This window comes from Ochlerotatus camptorhynchus, unplaced genomic scaffold, assembly GCF_037179485.1.
Source record: "Ochlerotatus camptorhynchus isolate MF236.1 unplaced genomic scaffold, CSIRO-AGI_Acam_v1.1 ptg000132l, whole genome shotgun sequence".
Lineage (NCBI taxonomy): Eukaryota > Metazoa > Arthropoda > Insecta > Diptera > Culicidae > Ochlerotatus > Ochlerotatus camptorhynchus.
Genome location: NW_027040622.1, coordinates 1,250,459 through 1,275,368, shown reverse-complemented (window position 1 = coordinate 1,275,368; position 24,910 = coordinate 1,250,459). Strand labels below are relative to the sequence as shown.

General features: G+C 38.7%; 1 protein-coding gene and 1 pseudogene across 2 annotated transcripts in view; one reads left to right on the top strand and one right to left on the bottom strand.

Moving 5' to 3' along the window:
- LOC135700325 (uncharacterized) overlaps positions 1-24,910 on the bottom strand; it is a 159,646-nt gene that overhangs the window by 92,622 nt on the left and 42,114 nt on the right. The gene's annotated exons all lie outside the window — the stretch shown is intronic.
- Positions 16,802-17,502, top strand: LOC135700287 (small ribosomal subunit protein eS4-like; annotated as a pseudogene).

Sequence of the window (24,910 nt, the reverse complement as noted above, 5' to 3'; positions counted from 1 at the left end):
ATACTAACAGTTTTTAGAATCCTAAGATGTCCTCTAAGGTCTCCTTCAAAGAGTTTCACTGACCTTGTAATCCTTAGAGCACACTTTTTGGCTTCTAATTGTACAAATTGATGCAATGGTAGCATATAAAGCAAAGCATCCAATGCCTTCGATGGTGTACTTCTCATTGCACCTGTTATTGAGAGAGTTGCTAACCTTTGGAGTTTTTCTAACTTTCTCTGAGCAACACTCTCTTTTGTTTTGGCCACCAGACCAATGCACCATAAGTAATCCTGGGTTTCACAATTGCCGAGTAAATTGCAGCTATTGTTTACCATCCCTCTCCAAAGGGGGAGTTTGGAAAAGAGAGATGAAAAAACCGATTTGTACCTTCCTTAAAAGTTGTCCTAAGCTCGCTATCTACTATCTATATGCAATTTTCACACTGCCGTACTCTAACGGAACTATCAACTCTATACTTTCATCTCCTCCATCTATCGTACAAAAATTACCACTTTAGTCTGTTATTTGAAATTAGCATCTTCAACTATGTAAATCGTTGACTTCATGCAGAAGTAATACTATAAACATATAGTCAAAGTATATCAAATTTAGTTTTAATTTTGTTTTCATTCTCTGCTCGGGTATTGATTGCAGGTGTGTGCTTCAGAACAGCAATATCCACGCTCCCATTCGCCAACTCCGTAACATTTACTTTTTGTGGACTCCTAAGCACTGCACCGCATACGGGTGTAACAATCCTATGGATAGATGTTGTAGACTATTTAAATACTGCATTGCTTTAAATATTAGCAGACTAGATTTTAAGAATAGACTTAAGTATTTTTATACAGTCGATACCAAAGATGATCAGCAAATAAACTGAACTAATTTTTATTTCATTTGTTGTGACATGAGTCTGATGTCATGCTGTGCTTTCATTGTGCAGTCCAGATTTCATAAAATGAAAGCAACTGAGCTTCGAGTGCTGTTGTTAACGTCTTGTTGAAAATTCAATTTAAGTTCATCTGTCGTTAAACTATCGATTACTTGGCACTGATCAAGTAGTAGTCGAAGTACGCGTATCTGTCAAAAGATAAGCAATTCTAACGGAATTTAAAGGAAATAAACCAACACACTCAAAGCTTTGCATAAAGGGATTCCGTTAAGAGGTTCGACAAATTTAAAAGATTTATCGATTATTGTTTATTTGTTTTGTTTCGTACATTTTTGGTCATTATTGACTTTTCCGGGATTAGATTTGAATTCAAGTCTTTCAGCGTGAGACGCATGAATGCTAACCATTTACGCTAGGCCTGTATTCAGTTAAAAATTATAAATGAAAAATCAGTAAATAAATTGATTTTATTGTAAATTTGATTCAACAGTGTGAAATTTTGCTCTCATTTTTGATATTTTAACCGTTAAGTCAATTAGAATGAGATCAACTGGAGTATTTAAAATAAGTAACATCATAACAGCAAATTTTGATTTCAATTTGATCTCTAGCTTTCCCCGGGTAAAGGCCAGGAGTTAAAACTTCACCCCCGTCAAGACACGATCAGGATTGTTAATGACGGGAAGCTTAACTCCACGATAAAAATTACGATTTGGTTTTTTTTTTAATATTGGAAAAGTTATCAAAACTCTAAGAAAATCGTTTTTTTTTGTTGTCCAATTTTAAAGAAAATTTACGTGTGAAACAATTTATTTTAAAGTCATCATGGTAAATATTTGGATTCAAAAACCCGTAAAAATGAACAGTTCGGTTTTATATGAAGTCCAACTTGTTTTCATGATGACACAGAAAACAATACTTTAACGTGTAAATTTTCCGAGGAATCTAAGGAAAAAAAAACAGTATTTCTTGGATTTATGTATTTTTCCAATATTTTTTCAAAAACTCAAAACGTGCCAGAATGATAAAGTGATTTTGATACAAAAAATAAACCATCAATATTTCTTAGCATATAGTGCTGAATGGAACAGGTAGTGACCGATTTCTCTGCTTCCCATCAACCAATTCCCAAAACTAACTGCGTGCGAAAGAGTTCACCCAATTACCGAGTAACCTAGCTATTCAATCCGCCCTAAAAACCTTCCGTATACATACTGCATAGATTCGCGTGACAATGTGTTAATTAACATGTGTGAACATGAACGGCAGTCGGCATCAAACATGCTGAGTTTTTTAACCTAATGAATCACTTCCACGAAATCAGTTTGCAGTGCACACATTGAACCGTGTCTGCCTTCAGCCGGCATTCATCGAAGTTGTGTTGTTGTTTTGGTCGTTTTAATTCCTTCCTTCCTTCCTTCCTCAACAGAAGTGTTCCGATATTCCATACCGGAGGCAATTGCGGCCCCGGCACGTGAAGCATAAAACGAGCACTGACTACCAACGAAGAACCTCACCCTACCAAATCGGTGCCACTGCTAACCTCTATTATTTTGCGTACATACATAGGGGAGAATGGTATACAACGCACCCCCTGGGCAGAACGCACCAGCTGACATTCATTTGTGTTTTTCATGGCTTTTACGTAACTTTTTTGTTGTCTTATCAAGCAGCACTTCTAGCATAGCATCTGAACTCAAAATCCTGCATGATAAATCCTAGAATTGGATTAACAATTCCAAGAAAAACTCAAAATAAAATGAAAAAGTGCGTCTTACCCCGGGGGTGCGTTATGTACCGTTCTCCCCTACATATATGGCTGCCACCGCGCCGGCATCCCGCGAGCTTCATCACTATAAAAAGTATCCCCGAGAACATCAGCCAGTAGTGGTAAGGGGCTGGTTACTTGGTATCTACCTATGCATGCCATCAGCTACCCACCAGTCGGCTAGTTGCCGCTGGAGCCGGCCTTCGCTCGTAATAATAGTAGTAATTATTCAATGCTAACAGAGGAATAATAATAAAATGGTAGCTCACCAGAAGCAGTGAGCGGTAGCCTCGTAACGACAGCTGAGGGTAGGTGTGGAGGCGGTTGGTTGGTTGTAACAGTTGTCTAAATAGGTTTACTTCGCAGTTATGCGCGAACCCGACCTCCCGTCAGTTAAGATGGGGCTGTGCTACGGGTAGACTTCTAAATATCATCCCCATTTTTTTTTTCGAAAAAAAAAAATTAGATCATTTTTTAGATAGGAAATACTGAATAAGAGTTCTGATGTTTGAATATGTTTATAACCTGTCAACAACATAGCTTGCCACCCTACCGATATATTACCATCATCCGTCGTTCCTACACCCATTTTTATCGACAGTTTGTTCCTCGAGGGCATTCGGTAGTAAACTGGCCAAGCCCGCTTTACCGAGTGATAGTGCCCATTACAAGTGGTTTACAACATTGAACCACTGTTTATTGCCGCCTTTGTCAGATAGGTTATTGAATAATATCTTTTACTACATCTCAGGCTGCTTAGTTCAGGGCAAAGCGTTTTTGTGCGATCAAGAAGAGAAAATCTGATTTGCTTGTTCTTTTAAAGCTTCGCTTACCTCTCAAAATTCAAACAGCTCAACATGGACGAGAAGTTTTCATATCTGAAACAAAGAAAGAAGTACAGTTTTAGTTAAGCGCATTAGAAATATAATGGGTGCGCATAGTATAAACAACAATCAGTTTTGGGCCACTACCAAAAACTTGTTCACATCTAAACTCATGCCTCGAGGTTGGGGACGACTGCGAACACAACAAACGTCAATGTCAACAAAAAATGACACAGAAACAACAGATAATCAAATTGCACAGCCTGCAATAGCCTCAACCTGAAGGAAGGTTGGTAGGTAGGTAGGTGCAAATGTCGGTGATTATAAAGTTTTATAACTGTGTCCCCCTTAGTGTGGCCGTATAATTTTGACTGAAAGTTAACAAGTGCATAATCGGCCGCAGGCAGCCTCCTCGTAGACGTGAAGGTGAAAATGAAATTAAAGTGTAAACAAATAATTAAAACAAACGGTCGTGGGGAGATTTTCTGTGCCTTGACAAGGTGTAATTTGTATTAGGGTAGGGCTGACATTTATCATAACCAACTTTGGAATGTTAGATTCGTTTGCTATAGTGTGTTGAAGATTTGCGAAATCTGCACTGCATCAACGCGTACACAGATTCTGTAATGCGGTTGTTGGATGATATTTTAAAGAATTTTATGAATGTTTGCTTATTTTATGCCTTGAGTGGATTTCTCCCAATTGGATCTAGAAAATCACATCTAGTTAGTGAAGGTCTTGTATGAAAATTTTAATTCAAGAAAACTTTCTTGTTCGCTACAGTAAGAACGAATCTTTGACAAAAGGTAGAATGGACAAAAGGTCTAATTGAACTTAGAGGGACGAAAGGGCGGAATGTATAAACAGGCGAAGTGGACAGAAAGGATGACCAAAAAAAATCCGGTCTCATTAAAAACGATGGCATTAAGGCAGTTTTTGAGTAAATTTTTTCAAAATTTCACTGAGATAAGCTAATAGTGTATAGAATCACAGTGGGCATTGGTTTTCAGGATAAATTCATTTGTATACATAATGGCTTCACTTTAGCAATCACGTTGCGATTTGATCCTACGCGGTTGAAACCAAGGTGACTACATATAGGTGTTCTAATGTGTCAAATTCATGATTCAGCCATGTTGGATTTTTGTATGGGACAGCGACCGAGTTTGTTTACAATTTGCACTAAAATCGCACTCCCCCCCCCCCCCCCCCTCCGCGATCTCCTCGCCTATATAGTGACAAAGCTGTATCACCATTTATATACCCACCATGGTTGAATTCCAGGGCAGGAATTTTATACCTCGATTGACCGGAGGAGTGCCCCAGAAGAATGCAAAGTCAAAAAGAAGTCGAAGCTCCCCAAAAAGTTCCTTGTCTGGCAAGCAATCTGCAGTTGTGGGTTGAAAAGCGAAACTTTCGTTACTTCTGGGACCATGAAAGAGCAAATTTGCCAGGAAGAGTGCCTACGGATGAGCGGCGCCGGTGGTGTAGTGCTAAGCATGATTACTTATCACCCCAGCAGGCCTGGTTTCAATCTCAGTCGGCGCCGCCGGGATGTTCTGAGGCATAACATCTCTGATCACGCCTTCCTTCGGAAGGGAAGTAAAGCCGTTGGTCCCCGGTTCATGAGTTGATGTGTCGAAAGGTACACAGCAAAAAAAAATGTAATATCGATCAACGTAATTCAAGCTGATGTATGAAATAATGATGTAATAGCAAAAAGCAGATACAATATTACATCAATGGATGTAATTTTGTTCGCAGAATCGATGTACATCGTACAATGTGATATTACACAACCGATTGATTGACCTGGTTGCAGCAGTTTCGATGTAATATTCAACAACTTTTTTTGCTGTGTAGAGTCCAGGTGTGGGAGCTGCCTCCCTGGCGTCGGTAGCATTGGTGCTCAGCGTCCGTGCTAACAACGTGCAGGTCGACGGAAAACAAATCAAGGAAAAAAAAAGAGTGCCTACGGAAGAGACTACTGCCTTCCCTGGAGCAACCAGGCATGGAAAATCATTTACATTCATTTCATCCATTCATTTACATTCATTTGCCTCTAACTTTTTTTCATCAACAGTATTCTGCAAAATTATGTATAGAGATTTAGTAGGTTTTGTTATTAGCTACAACTTTTGCCTGTAACTCAAATCTGTATCTCTTATGCACCACGAATTAGAGCGGGCAGAACTTGTTACTGTTTTTCAGTGAATGTAAAATACATTAATTGAAAAACAGTAGTGGCTTCTGTTCGCTCTGGTTCATCATGCATAAGAGATACGTATTTAAGTTGTAGCTAATAATAAAACCTACAAAAGTACCATATAATATTTTGCAGAATTCTGTTGATGAAAAAAGTTAGGGGCAAATGAATGTAAATGAATGCACGAAATGAATGCAAATGATTTTCCATGCCTGGGAGCAACATGAGGTGGATTGCCTATTCTGGCTGGACTTGGCAAGCTGCCACCACTCAAATTCCAACAAACAGTGGTACAGTGAAAATGGCGTCACAGTGGTTCCCAAGGAGATGAATTCAACCAATACTCCGGAACTAAGGCCAATTGAGGAATACTGGTCAATTGTGAAGCAAATATTGAAGAAAAAGGGTGGAACTGCAAATGGCTTGAAGGATTTTAAGTGGAAATGGAATTTGGCAGCCAAACAAGTATGAACAGGACTCGTACAAAAGATGATGGGCCGTGTACGAAAAAAAGTTCGAGCAATGTCCTATGGTAAGAACAAAGACTGAAACAATGGTCTTACAATAAGCATAAGACCTACTGTATGTATAGCTAATAAAGGCTGACTAAAAGTAAATTGGTACACCTCTCGCACGCCGCTAGCACGCCGCTAGCACGACTCTAGTGTTGGGAATCGAAAATCTTTAGCAGTGGTTTGTTTACACTTCTATAGAGAACAACTGGTGCAAGTTTGATCAAAGTAGTCGATGTTGAGGTGCGTTAAAGCCAACCCCGATCTTTTGATCCGAGATTTGGCCAGAAGGTGCAACGCCAACATTCAAACGGTGCGGAACATCCTTGCTAGGGAAGGATAGTAAAAATCCAAACCGGTACATGAAGCAGAATTCCGTGCCCAAAAACCGTGCAAGGTGAAACATGTTTTGATGAAACACAAGGGCTGCACTTTGATCGATGACGAAACATACGTCAAACTCGATTTTAATTAGCTTCCCGGTCAAAAGTTTTACATCGCGACTTGACGTGGGGATGTGTCGGGAAGATTCGAGTTTGTGTTTGCCGACAAGTTCGCGAAGAAGGCCATGATTTAAAAATCGATTTGTGACCTGAAAACGGAGCTATTCGTCACATCCTCGACGATGATATCCCAAGTTTACATCGAAGAATGCCTGAAAAAGCGTGTTTTGCCGTTCATCCGCAAGCATAGGGGCAAAGTCATCTTTTGGCCCGATTTGGCCAGTTGTCACTACTCCAAGGACGTTATGGAGTGGTATGCTGCCAACAAGATCGATTTTGTCCCCAAGCTAATGAATTCTCCGGATTGCCCGGAATTTCGACCAATCGAAAAATACTGGGCAATTTCAAAGCAGCGACTTCGACGATATCCAGCAAATGCGGGACAAATGGAAAAAATGTGTTGATTCCGAGTTCGTTTCCACTGTGCGGGCGCTGATGGGCTCCATCAAGAGGATAGTTCGAGATTTCGTTCGAACTGGAGAAATGTAACCATCTAATGCTTTAACTTTGAAGTTTTAATAAAAGTTCTGTAAAACAACCATTAATGGACTTTTTAAACTTATTGAATCAAGAATCACAGGTCTTTTTGTGCGTACTAATTTACTTTTAGTCAGCCTTTATGGGAAATATGGAATATAGAACTATGAAAAAAAAAAACACATTTTTAAATCCCAACAAGATTTTCTTGTCCGGATTCTTTCGTGTCCAACCTTTATTGTTTAGAAATTTTTTGCTTAGAGTTTAATAGAATATAGATAAATTATATGCAAATGCTCCCAAAGAACTGCTCATGATTTGAAGAAGGAATATACTCTACAGAAAGGTGTCTTTTAAATTCCAGTGACATGCACAGTAACTATTTGTCATCTAAATAAAACCAAAGAACTTCTCGTGATTCAAAGAAGGATAAATATTTGAGGGCTAGCTACCCTCAAAAAACATTTTACGTTTTATGAAGTACTACAAGGCTACTATAAAACAACATTCATAAAACTCTGTTCAAGACAAAGATTGCCTTCATTACATCCTCAAAACCTCATTAAGCCTAGAATTTGTCTAGTTGGCCCACCCGAATACATATCTTAACTACGATAAAAGCAATTTGGCATACATAAATACCAAAATTGGGCCTTTTTACCTAAGCCGCTTACTAAGTTCACTCAAAATCATCAATCATGATGAAAAAGGATTCATAAGAATCAGCCGATAAACGAAAATATTATAAATTCATTGCAACCAAATCAAAAACTGATCAAAAATGAAAACTGTAAAAAGTTCACATTTCCTTATCACTGAAATATTTACCAAAATTATCAAAACAGTTCTCATATTGTGGCTTAGTTTAAGGTGCCAGATTAAATCGAATGTGAAATGTGCTTCGGAAGATCGAAAAAAAGATAACCAATGTAACCAAAGCTTGTTGGTTACTTGGGAAGTCCGCATACGGAAAATGTTGATTTAACTAATTATTTTTTTTAAATTAAGAAACAAAATATAGCTATTTTTTATATTAATCATTGCGCAATTTAATGCTTTTCGTTTTACTGTTCATTGATGAATTGATGAGAATTAAGCTATTTTCAAGGAAAAACGAAAAACGAAGATTCTAAGAAAACAAATGGAATACTAACAATATGGCGATAGCATAAGCATTAATTTTCCATAAAACACTTTTGAAAAAGCTGGTTTGTTTTCATGAAATCGCTAAGAAATGCAAACGTTTTAACGCGATTTTTATGAAGATAATTTGCAGTCTGCATTGTTTTTTTTTTATTGTTTTATGACGGAATTAATGGTGGTAAAGTTTCCTGGAAAAGTCAAACGTCAAAATTTGTTTATCTTTCGATAGTTTTGTTGTGCGATCATTGCAACGAGGTTCTAGTTCAGCGTTGGATCAACGAGTCACGTGACATCCTCGATAAGGGCGATTTTCATCCATTGGAAGCAGTTGATCAGGAAGTGTATCTACACTGAACCAAAACATCCACCGATCGTTGAATGAAATCTCATTCAGCGTCAAGCAAAACTAATGATTCCTGAGATTGAATGAAAAACAAGTCGAATGATTTTATGATCAACAATAAGTGGTTTTTGTTTACTTTTCAAATGTTTTTCTTCTTCTTGTCATCCGATAATCAGTCACATATTAATAGGAACAAAAAAGTTTATTTCTCATTATGAACCATAGCCCCTTTATGAAAATCATTCTATTTCAGGTTTGTCATCATATTTCGGCTATTCTCTATCAGCTAGCAAATGGCGGCGAACACCGTGACTGCGCGAGTTTGTTTTCATTTGTGAAAAAAGTGAAATTTAGTGTTTGACTAAAAACAATAAAATTAATGGTAAATGACTCAAGTTTGTTCGGGAAAAAGTGATATTTTGTACCCTCGGTACCTCTATCGTTCTTTTTTACGGGATGACATCAACGGATTTAATTATTTTAAGATTTAATTAAGCTACATACTTTTGTAATAAAGTTACGTCAATAGAAATAATTATCTTATTGTTTATTTAAATATTCTAGAAAAATATAGTTAGACGACCATTTTCTTAGAGATGACTCATGTAGTCTTCTTATTTTTACATAGTAATGCTAATAACTGATTGAAATGGTTTTGTAATTATTTTCAAGAATATTTTTGAAAAGAAAATACCCCTATTAAGCCAACTTCATAGATATGGACATCATTTTAATTTTATCTCATTTTCTTTCATTACAAGACTGATGAGTTGAAAAGTTTTTGTATGCAAATCATTCACACATTGTTCTGTTTTGATTATTGTATGTATGATTATAACGCTAATTTTAAATTATATTCATACATTTTGCCTTGATTCTGTCAAAAGATAAATTGAATGACGATCTTCTTAAAATCATCTGATAATAAGCATGGTCCTTGGGTGAGGGAAAAATCATTCAGTAAACGGCTGGTGTTTTCGTTCAGTGTACATAACTTGGAGCAGGTGGAAGCTCAATCGTTCATGAAAAGTTTCCTTTCTTTCGCATGATGCGATGAAGTTTAAATATGTGCGCTTGCTTGAAATATATGGAACAGTTGAGCCTTTCGCCGAATGAAATCGCTGCTATGGTTCGGAAGGCAGCCAATTTTCAGCTCACTGACAGCTTCAGAAGGTTCCTGTCGGCAGTGTTCCGCAGTCCTACCTTGGCACTGATACATGTTATTCGGATCATCATCGAAACGCAATTTCTGGAGAAGGCTGATCTATTTTTAATCAGAAAGTGACGCAGGTGCCATTGTCAATATTTTATGTATTCCCATCAATTAGAAGCGTCTAATTTGACGGATTCCAGCGATTCGTGAACCACATTTACTTCGCTCTTCTCACTCGGCTGCTCTGTTTTTTATGGACTGTTTTTGTCGGAGCTGCTGGGACTCCTTAGAAGTTTTTTAGTTGGATTCCTTTTCCCTTCCGTCGACAGTATCGCTAGAATTATTACTCGACTATCCTTCGGCTTTCACTTGGGATTCTGCGCTTGAAAGCCCCCTCGATTTATTTTTTCTCTGTCCATAGGCGGCTCCATCTTTTAAGTTTAATTTGTAGGGTTTTGTCAAACATTTTATTGACGCCGAAAAGTAACAAAATTTGCTTTTTGATCCCGTTTGAAACCGAACGGTTTTATAATAGCTTTTATAATGATAAAACACCTTTATTGAGTATATTGTCGTGACATTAATAAAAATATACCGAGCAGGTTAATGATTGATTTACTGATCAGTTTTATAAAGGGACAGAGTGCTGTATTAAATTAATTTTTAAAACCAGACACTTTTTGGCTTTATCGTCAGACTTTAAAAGATTATTAAAACAGTATAAAGCTGAACTATTAATCAATAATGTAGTGAAAGCCAAAAGGCAGTTAAATCGTTACTTGGGCCATGTTATCAGTTTATCCATTTCGATTTTTTGTCCATTTTGACCTTTCCTTCACTTCGACCTTTTGTACATTCAACTTTTTGCCCATTTAGACCTTTTTTCATTCGACCTTTTGTCCATCTAATTTCAATTAGACCTTTTGTCCTACAGCCGTAAGAACTACCCTTATTTTAATTTTTTTTATCAGAAACACATACAGATAATGTAAGAAATTCTTTCTAGTAAGCAGCGTTGCCAGATAGTTTTAAAGCTTATCAGTAATGTTATAAAAAATCTGTATTGATTAGTATTTACTATTTTAAATATATAGTTATTTATATAAGAGAAAAGTCGGAAAAATATCCGGTGAGCTTCTAAGAACGAAAATTTACAGAAACTTTGGGAACACATGACACATCCAGAGAAAGCCAGAAAAGATTCGAAAATTGTAAGCAAATTTCAGGAGTAGGCATTTCCAGGGAAAGCCAGAAGAATCTCGGAAAAACCTTCCAATAGAAGTTGAACAAAAAAAAACCTCTGAAGAATGGCGTAAGGAGAAACTTTCAAAGGAAGACAAAAGGATCTTCTGGGAGAATTCGATAGAAAAATCTGGTAGAAGTTTAATGAAACTTCCTGGAGAAGACGGACGAAACTTTTGGAGATAGTTGCAAGCCAGAGGGTTTACAAAACAGTTGAAAGAAACTTCAAGGAGAAGTTGGGGGAAATCCGGAAGAGATAGATTTCTGGGGGAAGTTAGTGCAATATTCCCTGAAGTTCCTTACATGTTCGAATGATCCATCTATTCATAAAACATCCCTGAAGGCACCGCAATGACCCTGAAGTTTGCGAAACATTCTTGAACTCCTTGAAAGTTCTAGCTATTTTTCTGGCTAATAAGGCTGTATTGAAGTTCTCTGATAATCCTTGATGTACTCGAAGCTTCCCTGATTATAGTGAAATTATTGGAAAAACTCAAATCATCTTTGAAGGTCTCTGGACTTTCTTGAAAATTTCTAAACTTCGTAAGTGCTTTCACAATTTTATTGAAGTTAATGGAAAATCAGCAATGACGTTTTCTGATCTTCCAAATTTTTAAAAAAAAATTAAAAGATCTAGCAACTTTCATTGAAAAACATGAAACTTCCCTTAAAATACATTCACAATTGTTTAATGATCATGTAACATTCCTTACGTTTCCTAAATTTTCGTGAACCTCTCGGAATTTTGCTAAAGTTTTCAGAAATTCCCTGAGCTTCCCAGAACTCTATTAAAGTTTTAGAAATTTTATTGAAATTAGTTGATCTTGATGTTCTTAAAGCTTCCCTTAAGTTCTCTAAATTATCCTAAAACAAAAGGAACTGTCCTGAAATCCATTAATTTTGACTGATGTTCTTTGGACTTGTGAAGTTTCCGAAGTATTTCAGATGTTTCCTTAAGCTTGCTGGAGTTCACTAGTCTTTACTGAAATTCTCGGGTTCTTGAATTTCCACAGCAGTTCATGCGACTGTTTTTAATAAATTTTGGAACTTATCCTTACAGATCTCTGAACTTACCCAAAAGTCTGAACTTCTTAAAAGCTCGTGCAGTTTGCCTCTGAAAGGATCTGGGGAAGTTGAAACTGGCGGTGAAGACGAAAGAGCCTTTCGAGCGAAGCTAGAAGATGCTTCCAAATTTTCAAAATTGCGCCGTTTAAATTTTTCAAAAAAATGAACCATGGAAAGAGCATTTCTGATTGACGTGTCTTCTTGTAGTTGTAGAGAAAAATAATGTCTTTCTGGAGAAACGAAACAAACAAAATTGATAAAATGTTTGAACTTTTTGTTAGAGTGTGTGTGTGTGTGTGTGTGTGTGTGTGTTCCCTCTAACCTCCACTGACCAGCAGTGTTATTATGGAAGAACTCTATCTACAATGCCGCATTTATGGTCATTGTAGGCAGTTTTAGTCCGGGAGTTAGAAAGTGATTGCTCTATTGCAGATACAACAACCCATTTCAGAATGTCTGGAGGGTCACGCTCATCCGAGGTTACTTTCACGTACAATAAGCCCCGCATGTATGCATCACCGTTATCAAATAGATATTGGACATACACGCATCCAGGTTCAAAAATATTCTTTTCAAACCTGGCACGTATTTAGTTTATGTTTTTTAAACTGTAAAATGTATTTGGACTGGTTTCACCATGTTAATTTGATTCTCCAATCCATGGGTTCCGTAGTTTTGATTTTCTCTAAGCTTTGCATCTCATTTCGTGATGCACCTTTGTCGTAATACTTCCTTTAACGAATACAAATTGCCTTGCATTGCCATGGTCATCTGGAAGGAGGTTCGCGTCTAGTGTTTTCCTCAGGAATAGTTCGCGGTCACCATCTGCCACCCGTCCAGTCTTGGGCGTATCCAGCGAGGCATCTTTCATATTGCTCGCATTCTCCGACACCGGCGAGAGACCAACAGCCGAGCAATTTTGCAAGCGGAAAACTTTCAGCCACAGAATCCCCACCAAAACCCGCGACAGACACACCATCAACACGTTCCCGGGCCAATTCACCAACCGGACCGATCTCTCAATAGAACTACACGCCAAAAGTGTAGCATTCGAACCGGGCTCCCGGGAGGCAATGAAAACCGACACCGAATAATGGAACTGAAGCTGCGTCGTATATTTTGGAGATTCAAGGTCAATCGAGTCACTCAAGGCAAACTCAGGCAAAACATGATATTTCACTAAATGATAACTTTATGAACACTTGAAACCAAATTTCAGCACACTAATTAACAAATTTAAAGCAAAAAACGTTCAATTCGCTAAAAAATATGTTAAGGACAAAGTTTTTACATTTGTTTTTGAATTTTTACTTGAAATTACTAAATATATTTTTTTTTATATTTTCCTAAGAAAAACAATGCTTTTCTCAACAACGTTGTCTCAGACGTAATGCGATTAGAAGTGTCATTTCCGTGCTACATTTTTTTGAAATATTCCAAAAACGCCAATTTGAAAATTAATCAAGATCTATTTAAAATGGCCGAATTTTAGAAAAATGTGAATCATTGCTCATAATAAACAATTATGCAAAGTTTTATGCAAATTGGAGTAGATCAAGTTTTTCCAATTCGCCATTTATAGACCAACAATTGAAATAGGCGGAACAACCAAACGTAAACAATGGCTTTAAACGCGAATTCCTCGACAATCAAAACACATCGAAACAATCTAACACCACCATCTAATAGAGCAAACTTCCTTTGTTGAATGGCATGGTTAGTTTGCGTGGAGTGGTTTGATTCTCGAGGAATTTGCATTTAAAGCCATTGTTTACGTTTGGTTGTTCCGCCTATTTCAATTGTTGGTCTAGATTTGGCGTGGAACTGCTAATTTAATGAATATCATTGCTCATTTAAAATAATAAAAAAAAGTCTCTCTCAATACTTTCCTCTGACAGATCAGCGCCAGCAGGCAATCGGTATAACATCTCGAAAAGCGGTATTTTGAGAAAACTTATCTGTATATCCTTATCAAGTTTGAAAATTGGTATGAATACCGATAAATCGGTTATCTGGCAACGCTGCTAGCAAGTGATGCATTTTTCTTATTTTGGCCTTTCCACCGGAGGCGAACCAGCCGCAGGCTGAAAGCCTCCAAAAAAAAGAAAACTTAAATTAACTTATTTTGACCTTTCTCGTAGACCAAGTAGGTGTACCGAAAGGCTTTAATATCTCTTTAAAAACATACTTTTGATCTAAGGCCCGGAGGGCTAAGTGTCATAGTGATTTTCGCTACACCTTTTGTCCTTCTTTGAATCATTTGACCTTTTGTACGCCTTCTCATCATTCGACCTTTTTCAATTCAAACTTTTCATCATTTTACATTTTGTCCTTGCGACCTTTTGTAATTCGACCTTTAGTTTTGCGTCTTTTTATCATACAATTCATGCGACACACAAAATTTAATTAAATTTTAAATTAACCACAAAGAAAGGTGCAATTCTTCCCTTGTTAGTAGAAACATAAAACGTCGAATCAATCAAAATCAACATCATTAGACAGTTGACAAATTTTCCCACAATTCGTCAACTGCCCGCTTTGATCCGATCATTGCAATTCGCTTTCGTCTACCGCGTGCCACTTTACCCGCCTTTATTCGGGTAGCTTTCCATATGATCATGACGATGATCATCATTATCATCATTATCATCATCACAAACAATGATCGATGGTTGCCTCTGTCGATGATACCCTCTTCGCACTGAATGAAGAATTTGCCTACCGAGAGAGAGACCCGAAAGAAGAAAGCGCGCTCGTTCGCCGTCCCATTGACAACGCAGACACGATCGCGCGCGCGATGATCGATGTTTGTAAAGCTGTGCCAGATGTAGCAAAACCGGCAAACACCCATGTATAGGCAAAGCAGTCAGCGTTTGGTTTGGCGCTGACAGCGACGGCGACGACTTGGACGGCAACTTCAGCAGTCAGTGACTGATTGCATAATTGTGCCAAGGTCATGGAGCACGATCATCTGGTCTTGTTGGTGAGACGGCTGGGTGGCGTTGTTTCACTTTGTTTTTCTCCGCACTTTCCTACCCGTCGGGTCGGGTGTTTGTATGTACGGAAATCGTCAGTGTCGATGTAGGAAAGTGCTGAGATATTAGTGCTTTAATGCTCGTTAATTTATGGGTGTAGGTATCAACTGGTTGCGGCGGAATGTAGGTAAACACAATTATTGCCCCCAAAAACAAACTCGTTGCACGGTTGTACAAACATGATCGCCAGCAATTTGCATCTAAATTGAATATTAAAAATGATTCATCCACGACTAATCAACCCATAAAATGCATGACGATGATGGTATGCTTACACTTGTCCGGAGATGGTCCTCGAGTGCAGCACAACGGGCGTCGTTCATCAGCCGATCTCGCCACATCACGAATTAATGGCGTGTCCATAAATGAGAGAAAAATAATATAATCGTTCCCATTCAGATTTGTTCGATCACATAAAACGCCTCAGTGCAATGGCACTTGGGTTGTAAAACAATAATTGTCCACAAGTGGGTGATGGCAGTTATAATAATTGAATAGTCTTTTTGTTGAAGGAGACACTTGTCCGCTTGTAGCTCATGGAAAGTGGCAGAAGTTATACCATTATGTAGGATGACATTTGCTCATGCTGCTTTCAACAACCTTATACGAATTCGAAAATAAATCGTATTTTGCATCAACGCATAGAGCTCTTTCGCAAATCACGCTTTAAACAATGCGGCGAGCTTTGGTCGTTCTTGCAACCTGCAAGTTACACTGACTGCCAATCTGCAACTCGTTTCGTCCGTTGATGGCAGAAAAACAAAACTGATTGTGAATGAAACCGCAAATGTGGCACTGTGTGTTGATGGTTACCCAGCAGTTTTGCTGCTATCATTTTGCAAGCCCTAGTAGGTACCAGCAACTGGAAATGTTCGTCACAAGTAATGAATGTAACGTTGCTTCATATTCCCATGATCGTCTGTCGGTCGGCCGATTCGGTCGGGTTGATTGTTGTGAGTAAAATCCGCAAGATTGCAAGCAGTTGATAAAACCCTTCTTGACTTCCAGGTGGCAACAGGTGGCACGCGTGTACCTTACTCTTGTAGCGTTGATCTGATATTATCTTGAAAAAAATCGTGTAATTCACACAAACAAGCTTACGGTGAATACACACAAATTGTGTCCCCATTCTGGGGGATCCTCCATCGCGAGGGTGGCTCTTAACTATAAAGGTTATAAATCGTTCTGACAGCCGGTTTGGTGCGGTTCTGGTTTGCTGGGGAAGGTGGATTTTAGTGCGAAGGTGTCGCCGTCTGTGTGCAAAGAAGATGAGATGCCTTACGGGCTAATGAGTGGCCGGATAGTATACTATCTGTGGGTTCAGTAAAATTAGCTACTAAACAGGTATGGCGTAATATATGCCAAAGATCATAGCCGGTTCATAGACGCCTTCCCTTTAGAGAGTAGCTTGGAGATAAATAGTAATCAAATGTCGTAGAGTATGCGATTTGGCATCAGATTGCCAAATTTCAGTGCGGTGCTGGTGGTGTAGTGGTAAGCGTGATTGCCTCTCACTTCAAAGGGCCTGGGTTCAATCCCAGTCGGCACTGCCGGGAATTTTCTGAGGCATAAAATTTCTGATCACTTCTGGGGTACACCCAACCGGGGGATGTAAGATTTGCTTACAATTATGAGGGATCCGAAACTATCAAGATGGTTCGTGGACCGAAGAAACATTGGAAGCGTTTGAACACCTCAAGAGGATGGATGTTGGAGACCAGGGGGAGGGGGTTCCTTTGCCTCGCGGCCATCCACTGGTCCACACAAGCTGCGTGAGTCGTTGCCGCTGGTAGTTTTCCTGCGCAACCGTCTGAAGTACGCCCTGACCAACACCGAGGTTACCAAGATTGTGATGCAGCGTCACATCAAGATTGACGGCGAGGTCCGCACCGACCCCAACTACCCAGCCGGATTAATGGATGTCAGTACCATTGACAAGACGAGCGAGAACTTCTGGCTTATCTACGACGTCAAGGGTCGCTTTACCGTGCACCGTACCACTCCAGAGGAAGCCAAGCACAAGTTCTTGAAGGTGAAACGCGTCCAGATCGGCCCAAAAAAGGTACCGTTCATCCTAACCCACGACGGACGCACCATCCGTTATCCGGAGCCGCGAATTCACCAGGACGATATCGCCACCGGTAAGGTGATGGACGTGCTCAAGTTCGAAGCCGGAAATCTGTGCATGATCACAGGAGGAAGGAATTTGGGTCGTGTCGGTACCGTGATCCAGCGTGAGAAGCACCCGGGATCGTTCGAAATTGTACACATTAAGGACTCCACCGGCTTTCATCATGCTGCCTAAAGGCTGCAAGCTGTCCATTGCCGAAGAGCGTGACAGGCAATTGGCCTAGGCTGCCTAGCAAGGCTGCTCACACACTTAGAAATTGTCACCGACTTCGGTAATTTTTACCGAAATCTGAACAGCTGAACTGTTCGGTAAAATTTATGCAATTCAATTCAATTGATTTTCAGCTACTTTGAAACTAAATCTTCACTAAAATGACAAGATTTGATCATTTAAACAAGGTTTAACATGTTTTGAAATTATTTTCAAATTTAATAGCCTTTAAAATGAAGGTCAAAGTTTTACCGAATGTTCAGCTGTTCTGATTTCGGTAAAATTTACCGAACACGAAAACAAAATCTTAGTGTGCACTAAGCTGATATATGTGAAGCAAGCAGTTTGTAGGTGAAAGTTCGCATATGCGAGCACTATGATTCCGCGATAAAGTTAGGCAAGTTATGTATGTTTACGACAGTGGGAAGAGAAATCTATCGGAGGGTACATTTGAGAGCCAACACATGTATTCAAATGCTGTAAATACCAAATCCGATTAATCATCGCATGATTTTAGTGAACACGGCATGATCGGAGGATGAGATGTACCAAGCTGCGGTCCAATGCAAGAAAATGGAGACAGCAAAATGTAGAGTGAGTGAAGTTAAGTGTTGAAAAAAATAATAGAAAAAGGTTGCCGAGTGGACTCCAACCTTGAACGTTTCGATTATCAGACCTCTGCATTCTCCACTGCCAGGCATGGAAAATCATTTACATTCATTTTTGGCGTTGATTTACATTAATTTGCCACAACACTTTTTCGTCAACAGAATTCCGTAAAATGATGAAAATTCCTAGATCGGACCGGGAATCGAACCTAGCCACCTCCACCATGGTGTTGCTATGTAGTTGTGCTGAGCTAATAGAACTCCCTTAGTATATCCATAAGTACCGTCCCAATGACGTGTTTATTGAGATAAAATTAATGAATAGCAGATTTTTAGCGATGGGCCTAATTTTAGATCTATAGGCCAACATTAGAGCCATATCCTCTACTCGATTTTGTATACTTTTTCTGCTGAACGGGAAATGAAGAGAATCGTGGCAAGTGTGTGCGTCGTTCTATAATGTTATAAATAAAATGCTTGCTCGTATAGTCAAAAGCGTGGACAGAACACTAAATAATAAAGACAAAAAAGCATTGCATCATGATGATCAACTTATATCATTCGCTGCGGTATTTGCTGCAGATGATGATAAGAAATGCAACTAACATGCAGTGTAATACATTTTTGGTTTGCGTGTATGTGAATTCACAAAAATGGTAAATGCTTAGAAAGTTTATGATCTATGGAAGTGCTCAAAGAACACCATGGTGAGGGACGCATAAACTTCGAATAGATGCAGAAATAGAGTTGTTTCTCCGAAGCTACCTGTTGCAGTATCGAATTACATTCAATCATAATGTTACGTGAAGTTTACCATTACAGAGTTGAGATGAAAAGCTATACTAATATCAAATTGAAGTTTTAGTGCGATGATTTATTAGCTAGAGAAAGATCTGAAGAGGATAGATTGAAAGTTCCGTTAGAGACCGGCAGTGTGAAAATTGACCAGAAGTTGAAATAGAGCGAAGGGCTATTAATGCGACAATACTAATCAAATGCGCACTCTAGCTCCCTTGATGGGTGAGGGTATTTTGAAGTATTTCCTCAAATCCACAGCCCTGTTAGGAAATACCTCAAAATCTCCTCACCCATCAAGTGAGCTAGGCAAAGGAGTGCGCATTTGATTAGTATTGTCACAATAATGACCCTTCGCTCAATTTCAACTTCTGTTCAATTTTCGCACTACCGTACTCTAACGGAACCATCAATCTATCCTCTTCAGAACTTTCTTTAGCTATTAAATTATCGTAATAAAGCTTCATACTGACATTAGTATAGCATTTCCTCCCAACTCAGTATCGAATTAATTGACTAAAGAGCAGAGAGAGAGAGAGAGACACTCTGCTTACAACCCAAAGTTTGGGCTCGATTAACTATATTGATAACCGGTTAAGTTGACTAGATGTCAGAAGTGTATTTTTGAGTGGATGAACCCACAGTTTTTGAAAAGGTTTACACATACTTTTCATTCCATCATCAAACTGGACCTAAGCCGCAAAACTTGTCAGCATCTAATTTACGGACAGGGTTGTTAATGGCGTTAACATCTTTAACGTCTGCGTTACTGTATTCAAAGCAAATCCCCATTGAAGACGTTAACGCCGTTAACGTCATTAGCAACTCTGTTTACTGAATAATATATCGATACATCACAAAATTGCGCATAAAATCGAACTAAAACATGTAAACAAACAACAAAGCCCACCGTTAGTAACCCCATTCAGTCAACCGAACGTCAAGTTCCGGCTATAATCCCCTCAATCCAACCAGACACCCAAGGTCACATAGAAGCTGCATCAGCAGCAGCAGCAGCAGTGCCTAACTCGATCAGCAGCTTGCCCTATCCGCGAGAAACGAAACCAGCAGTTATTTGCTGGCTGCCATAGATGCACAAGACCTTTGAATAAATTTCCATAAGTTTATGCTGGTAATCCGGCTACCGATTAGCATACAATAAATACTCCCCCCGCCATACGATGCCAGTCTGGCGTGTGGCATCTGCTGAGCATTCTGTCGAGGGCTCGACCTCGTCATGGCACTTCAAAGCTTTCTTCGAGGTAGGTTAGGACGAGGATCGTCACTCCGCACGCTAAAAGGTTTCAAGTAAGTATGTTGCGGGTGGTTGCAAAAGACCGCCAACCATTAGAAGACATTCATGAAAATTTCATCGATTCAATCAATCGATTAAGGGTACGTGCGCTCGCGCGTGGCTCACAGATCAAGCATTATATAGTGTGCTCGTGCCCTTCGTGAGGCAATGATTAACTCCAGTTGCAAAAACGCCGTTGAAAAGTTGAAAGATCCAGTAGGTGTCGACATCGTCCGATCGATCGGTTTGACGATGGTATTCACGCAAGCTACCAAGCGAACAAGTATGCGCCGAAGGGTGCTGCACCATCTCTGGAAATGGAGCCGTAAATCAATCGCTGAGCTGAGGCTGAATCCATGGTCGGTATGTTCTTGTAGACCGGATTTGGACATATCACGATTCCGAACACGGATGACGTCGTCGGAAGGTTAGGTGAATTATCAGGATCGATCCACATGCTCAGCCGCGTTCGATTGGAATCTATTTTCGAGAACTTGCCAACACGGTGACATCCTGACGGGCACACCATTCCACCTCATCCGGTTATCACTGGTCGTCATCGGTGGAAAACCACCACATAAATATGACCATTTTACGAACCAGTAGTTTGATTTGGCATGGTAATACTTTGTCATAAAAGCTGTAGTACAGCTGTACTTTGTTTCATCAACGGTGGTGGCGACGGCGGCGGTGGTGACATCCGCATTCTCCCATCGGAGTCAGTCTATACGACATTTAGGTGGTGCTGTACCGTACTAACGGTGCCCAATCAGCATAAAACTGTCAGAGAGTTAAATTTGAATGGGCCCATAACCTGCCTCAACACAGGACCACGGTAAGGAGGGTAGACCGTTTTATGGAGAGCAAACCCATTGGATGTGAGCTAGATCTGTCGGTGGGGGTTGGAGGACGTTTTTGTGCTAGCCCTGCGGCTTGCGGATACTGTTATGAGGTAATTTTGAGGTTCGTTTGGCTCATGACGCTTTATGGGGAATGAGTATGTACAAATCTGATGATTGAAAAAAATCTTATTCCATGTGAAGTCTTTCATACGGCGTTGAGTAAAATTAAGGATTGTTGCTTTATAAGAGGAATTAATTGAGTGAACATTATTTTTACTCATTGACGAATTTAATTCCTGAAGATAAAGTATGCGAGATACAGTGATATCACGTTTTTGGCAACACACCTTAAGTGACTTTGATCGCTATCTAATTCAACTCAGTGTTTCTTATTCAGCAATTCCATAGAAAAGCGTTATAGTGGGTCTCAAAACTTTGTGAAAATTAGAATAGTTCTGCCTTATAAAAAACAATATAATTTCAATTGAAAGATCATTTAACTTTACAAAACATATTAAAAAAAAAATAGCGATACCGAAGGATTCGTTTGGGGGATACAGTTTGAATGCCTTGTTTTATGTGTGTTAAAAATTGTGTCTCCGAAACGACTCCTTTGACATCGCTAATTTTTTAAATATGTTTGAAATTGAATGACCTTTCAATTAACCACTTCATTCGAGCAGCTAAAATGACGTACTACCACTCGAACTTTAAAAAAGAAAACATATTTTGAGATTGTTTCTTCTAGAACCACGAGAAAAGTAGCCATCATTTGTGCGTTTCATAAAAATAGAAATTAGCTGGTTCAGTTGTGTTGGTTCACTGGTAGAAAGTCACGCCAAAACTGCTTGACAAAGTGGTCAATTAAAAAAATCGCTAATTTTTGGATATGTCATGTAAAATTCAATGATCTTTCAATAAAAAAAAACATTAAAATAAGAAGTTGTTGAAGACCCTCACAGGGAAAATCAAGAAAAAGCATTTGTTTACGTATTTTGACGTAGGACTACGTCTTTAATTTCTATACTGCGGTCACATAAAAAAAAAAATAAAAATTCAGGCATGTAATGAAAAATCCCAAACACGGACGCAACTATAGAGCGCAAATCGAACAAACGACACATTGTGCATGTTTACATAAGCGAGCTCAATGCTCGGTTGATCACTCACCATTTCAACGATGAAAGGAAGAGAGGAGATAAGCAGCAATAATACAAACGCTTGCCAAATCATTTTCTTCGTCATTTGCTTTCAAGCAACAGACGGATAAACGTCGGACACGACGTATGCATAGAACAGCACGCATCGCATCAATACGAAGACGACGGACGACGATGAAAGCACCCACATCGACCGGCGGAAGGGCTTCCCGCAATAGGAAGCATGACTAGGCTGCCGTCATCCGGTCGGCATCGACTTGCACTGGTGTAGCCACCATTTGGAAAACAACCGGTCCTTTACAGGGCCACCAATTCAAAAACGGAAAGAGTTAAGAACTAAATGATCAACATATTTGGTCCGTCCACTAGCGGTGCTACGTCAAGCTTCCGTTCGTGCCCCTGGGCACAGATCCTTCTACTGTTTTTTTTATTTTCTTAAAACTACATTTAAACATCTTTCGTTTGAGGGGCAACCGTAAAAATTGGTCTAGCGGTTCAAAAGTTATAAAGTTTTGAAAAAAAAAAACATTTAAAAAGAAAGAGATTTTTCGGACCACTTCAAAAATGCAAATGGTCATCTTAATGGTGGAACTAAAAAAAAAAAACGAGTCCAATGTTTTTTTCATAAGAACTATAGCAATTTTCACGGAATTCTGAGACTCACTATCAGTGTTTGTTTTTATCATTTACAATCACACGCAAAGAGTAGCGCTTCAACCAATTGTACATGAATTGTGTTCGTTTTGAATATTTTAGCTGTCACGTACGAGCGAAATGAACAAATGAGTTCATTATACATCAACAAATACGCGTTTGTTGATGTTCACCAGTGCTTAATTATCCAACCCAAAATTGTCAAAATCAAAAGCGATACTCAAAAGCTAAATAATCAAATTTATTTTGAGAAAAATGATTATTTTGAATATTGTCGACCCCAGAGTCTTAAACTTCGATATTATCATCAATTCAGCATGAGGCAATGTAAAATAATATGTTATATAATATAAAATATGTAAAATGAAAATATTAATTTTGCAATTGATCCTCAAAATCACCCCTACCAAGATGAAGACGAATATTAATATTGGCAACAACTCAGGCGATAATGAAGATACAGCCACGAATGAACAAAAACAAATGTTGACTTCGATACTTAGAGGTTGCCTTGATCAAGAGAATCTTTTTATGTCAAAATTCAAATTCATGCAGGTAGTTGGTCTACCTGTTAAGGTTGTCTTCATTTTCAACTAAGTTGAGTGTAGAAGGAATGATTTTTATCAGCACTGCTCACTATAACTTTATTCTATGGAATTGCTGTATTTATGTATGCATTTGGAATGTGACCGTGATCGTTAAATAGTAACTGGTTAGTCGCAATTTTTATCAAGGGACGACAGATAAGTTAGGGCGATATTCAAATGATATGCATATCGAGAGCTTCACGAGACTGAGGCAATGCAATTTCTAAATTATCGGGTTGACAAAAATCCTCAATAAGGGTGACATTGCATAGAATGATATCTTCATGAGGACGGATGATTAGAATTTCAAAATTATCAACGATGTGGCAATGGTCCTCTGTTAGGGTGAAATTTATAAAATAAGAATGTCGAGAGCTTCACGAGGACGAAGCACAAGAATTACTCTATTATCAACGAAATGACAATCATATTCTGTTTAAACTTTATTTCGAGAACTTTATCAGGACGAAGCAATAGAATTTCAAAAATATCTCCGATCAGGCAACAGGCCTGTAATATGGTGGTTAGTCATGGTTACTCCATGAGTAACCAGCTCCATAGAATAATTCTTGGGCGCAAACATTTCGATCTACATGCGCTGCTTTTATCAAGACTGCTCCAAAATGCCAAGGGAATTGTTGAACACCCATCTAGATTACTATGCTCAGATGAGCAAACAAACAACATGAGACATACAACCAGGGATGGAAAATCATTTACATTCATTTCGTGCATTCATTTACATTCATTTGCCTCTATCTTTTTTCATCAACAGAATACCGTAAGATGATGTATGAAGCATTTGTAGCTTTTGATATTAACTACAACTTTTGTTAATAGCTAAAATCTTAATCTCTTATGCATGACGAAATATAGCTGGCAGAACATATTATTGTTTTTCAGTGAATGCAATTTACATTCACTGAAAAACAATGGTGAGTTCTTATCGCTCTGAATCATCAAGCATAAGAGATACAGATTTAAGTTGTTTACCAAAGATGTAGCTAATATCAAAGGCTACAACAGCTTCAAACACTATTTTACGGAATTCTGTTGATGAAAAAAGTTAGAGGCAAATGAATGTAAATGAATGAACGCAATGTATGTAAATGTGTTTCCATCCCTGCATACAACTGTCTGTGGAAATGTTACACATTCAAAAATGAACTTTTAAAATCCAATCCGTCTTCAAATGTGGTGTGACAAATGTTCTGCGCTCATTTGGTACAATTAATTTGATTTTATTTGTGTCGCCTCATGAAAGTGCACTCCTGTGAAGGCAACTAAAAATTGTAATCGGTGCTTTTGAAGGTGAAGAAATATTGTTCCGCACCTAATGTTGAAAAAAGTTTGGAAAAATTCCACCAGTAAATGTAGTGGTCGTGAGTTTAATCTCAGGTCTCACCCATATGAAAAAAATTGCAAAAATGTTCAATAACATTTACCAAACATATCATATGGCTTATCCTTCCAATTAACAA